This window comes from Rhinopithecus bieti, unplaced genomic scaffold, assembly GCF_001698545.2.
Source record: "Rhinopithecus bieti isolate Rb0 unplaced genomic scaffold, ASM169854v2 scaffold_2888, whole genome shotgun sequence".
In the NCBI taxonomy this organism is placed as follows: Eukaryota; Metazoa; Chordata; class Mammalia; order Primates; family Cercopithecidae; genus Rhinopithecus; species Rhinopithecus bieti.
In genome coordinates this window covers 2,317,509-2,321,287 of record NW_016804209.1, presented here as the reverse complement: position 1 = coordinate 2,321,287, position 3,779 = coordinate 2,317,509, and the positions used below count along the sequence as shown (strand labels likewise).

General features: G+C 44.0%; 1 protein-coding gene across 13 annotated transcripts in view; it reads left to right on the top strand.

The window, feature by feature from the left end:
* The window catches only part of MTUS1 (microtubule associated scaffold protein 1), a 160,410-nt gene that overhangs the window by 129,516 nt on the left and 27,115 nt on the right, over nucleotides 1-3,779 (top strand). The window lies entirely within an intron of this gene.

Here is a 3,779-nt window from a genome sequence, read left to right as displayed (position 1 = left end):
TTTTTCTCTTTTCTTTTCTCTCTCTTTTTTTTTTTTTTTTTTTTTTGAGACGGAGTCTTGCTCCGTCGCCAGACTGGAGTGCAGTGGTGCAATCTCGGCTCACTGCAATCTCTGCCTCCCGCGTTCAAGCGATTCTTTTGCCTCAGCCTCCCAAGTAGCTGGGACTACAGACGCACACCACCATGCCCAGCTCATTTTTGTATTTTTAGTAGAGATGGGGTTTTGCCATGTTGGCCAGGATGGTCTCGATCTCCTGACCTCAGCCTCCCAAAGTACTGGGATTACAGGTGTGAGCCACCGTGCCCAGCTGACACTGCCTTTTCTATGTCAACTCCTATCTTGGAGTGAACTGACCGCTTTGGGGTTCCTCTTTCTGCCCTGGGCTCCTCAGCCTAGAGAATCAGCTTCCTGCTTCAGCTTCAGCCAGATCTCGAGCTGATCATTCTAGGACTGATCTCCTTGCCCTTTGCGGTTTTCTGTGTGTGTTACAGTCTCCACCAAAATATGCCCAGGTATGTTGTATGAATAATGCAAGGTAACAACTAGAGAAGCAAATTGTGCTCACCCAATTCTAGGAGAAACTGCCCATTTTTCTTTTGGACAAGACCACACTGCCAACCTGATTTGCTGGATTTGAACACTTAATTCTCCCACCTTCACCAGAGCAAAAATCAAAGGGCAGTGAGTGTGGGGTCAGGACTTTTTCTGGGCTGGGTGTGGTAGCTGACACCTGTAATCCCAGCGCTTTGGGAAGCTGAGGTGGGAGGATCACTTGAGGCCAGTAGTTTGAGACTAGCTTGAGCAATATAGCAAGACCCTGACTCTACAAAAAATAATTTAAAAATCAGCCAAGCATGGTGGTGTGTGCCTGTTGTCCCAGTTACTCAGGAGTCTGAGGTGAGAAGACTGCTTGAGCCCAGGACTTCGAGGCTGTAGTGAGCTGTCATTGTGCCACTGCACTCCAGCCTGGCCAACAGAGCAAGACTCTGTTAAAGACTTTTCTGCATTCCTGTTCCCTTTTCCCCTTCTAGTGGGAGGTGAGGCCAAATCACTGACTAACCATCCAGATTCTTAATACCTAGCCAAGACATCAGTCCTGACTTTATTTTAGGCTGTGCAAATGAAGGCCTCTTTATGGAAAAGTAATTTTAAGACAGATGGAAACTTCAGAATCCCAAAGACTTGAGAGTTGTGGTGAAGCAGTTCAAGGAAACCCCAGCTGAGAGACAGCCCAGCTCTCAGACTTCGCAGGGTTTCTGCCGTGTTACTTGACAGTCACCCTTAGGATTACCTAAATGACCAACCCAATTTGCTTTTGTCCATGCCTTAAATAATGTAATTAACAGAGAGTTAGAAGATCAGGAAAGAGGCCTTTTTGTGTGTGTGTTTCAGAGTTCATTATAACCCAGTGGAAGTGGAGGTGAGCCTACCTAGAGGTTCACGTTTCAGCCTCTCTCCCAAGACAAGGCAGCAATGAGAATGGAACACTGTGCCCATTCACTCTGCTTGAATGAAGGATGCTGTTTTTACATTTTAGTGGACAGAACAATTAATCAACTGCAATTGGGGCCCAGGGGTTCAGCACCTCCAGTGAGTTAGGTAGCCTGACAGGAAATAGCCATAACGGCCTGTGCCCACTGTCACCTTTGTATCCGTGATAAGGAGGCTGCCCTGGTGCGCTGCTTCTGCTGCCTCCAGAGTGTGGTACAGTGGGTGGCCTGTCCAGATCCTCAGTCACCCAATGCTGGCCTCTTACGGAATGCGTCATTGCTGCTGTTGCAGCAGGTATACATCTGATGGTAACCCTTCTCTGCTTGGAGAAGGGTTTTGGTTCTGTAAGTGGAGGGAAGCGAAAGCTGTAAACACTTGTGATGAAGCGGTCCAGAAAGAATACTCTCAAAGCTACCAGTGGATTGTTAGTTTCAGTATGAGTTGAGACAGGTTTCCATAGCAAAGTTGGGAACCCAGTTTTGAATTTGAAGGCAGTCAAGTGGTTAGGCTCATGCTATCACACTGTCCGGGGCCACATCTGTGGTAACTGAGGGACTTAGGACAAGTCACTTTGTATCTCTTCCGTCCCAATTTCATCCTCGGTGAAAATGGCGGTGCCGATCGTCTGCCCCAAGGGTGGTTGTGAGGATTACATGAGGTAATGCATTGTGAAGCATCTAGCACCAAGTGTTAACTGCTAGTAAATAATAGGTATTAGGATGTATGCAGCTTGACAGCTGTGTAGTCATTAACCACGGGGGCCGTTTTGTGAGGGCATCATCTATGCCACAGAAAGGAATAGTCATTAGACTCAGTATTACCAGAAATCCCAAACGATAGGCTCTTCAGACTCAAGTGGAAATGAGACCTCATCAGAATATTGTCCTGATCCAGTAGAGTTTGGTGTGTGGAGTCAAAGCCTAAGTTTTTGTCCATCCGCTCCTAGTTGGATGTTACCTAACTTCTTTGAGTATGGTTTTTTCCACTGGTGATATGAAATCAGTGTATATTTTGCTGGGTTATTGTGGGGCTTGAATAAAGTAGTAATGCATATAAAGCAGTGGCGTAGTGCCTGGCCCATCACAGCAACTCAAGAAAAGAGAGCGGTCACTATCACCGTCATCAAAGCACCCACTTTTCCCCTCCAAAATAATAGGGGTGGGGCGATGGGAGTTAGTGTCACTCTCCCATTGGGTAATGTTTCTTCACCTTCTCTATGAAAGTTGAGACAAGGTACCCAAACTATTAAGAACTGCAAAGAAAGAGGACAAGTGATAAACTCAGGAGCACTAAACCCAGGTAGAGTCTGTGCTTTCCACTTTCCGAATCTAGTGGCCTCCCGCTGTCCCCGGCATCCGCTGACTTTCCCATTGTCCTCTCACTCTCACCATGCCAGCACCCAAAGCAGCCTACGTGTTTCCACTGTCTGAGCCACCCTCCCCTCATGGAAGCACTGGTACTTTGCTTCTGCAGAAACTCTTAAAAGTGTCCCCTTGGTCCAGTGATTGTTTGATACTCTACGTTGATATCTTGACTGTCTCTTGTGTTTTCTTGTTGCCTCCAGGTATAAAGTCCATAATTGTAGAGATTCTTTTCTGTTTCCTATAGAAAAATAATAGAATATGCTTTCTGTTTTCCTGGGTAATTGATAAATATTTTTAGGCATTTGATGTTTTAAAATTCTTTTTTTTTTTAGAACAGTGTATGAAAATTAAAATTTTAAGTGAAAAGAAAACAGCCCGTAGCTCCACTGCCCTGACATAACTTTATTTGCATATTCCCTTTTCTTAGTTTATATGAATATATACAACTTCATACTATGATTTTCTAAATTAAGGTATAATTTTCATACAATGGAACGCTAATTATTCCATCAGTTTTGACAGACATATACTCCTAAAACCTACATCCTTATCAAGCATAGACTGTTTCTGTCAATCCAGAAAATTGCCTCATGCCATTTCACAGTGGAACACCCCTCCCCCGAGAAGCAAACACTGATTTAACCTTTATCATCAAAGGTTTTGTCTGAACTAGATTCTCATTTAAATGGAAAGATATAGTATGCTGTTTTTTGTCTCTGGCTTCTTTCATAATATTTTTGAGATTTGTGTATGTTAAATGCCTACTCTGATCTTTTTTTTTTTATTTTTATTTTTTATTATACTTTAAGTTCTAGGGTACATGTGCATAACGTGCAGGTTTGTTACATATGTATATTTGTGCCATGTTGGTGTGCTGCACCCATCAACTCGTCAGCACCCATCAATTCATCATTTATATCATGT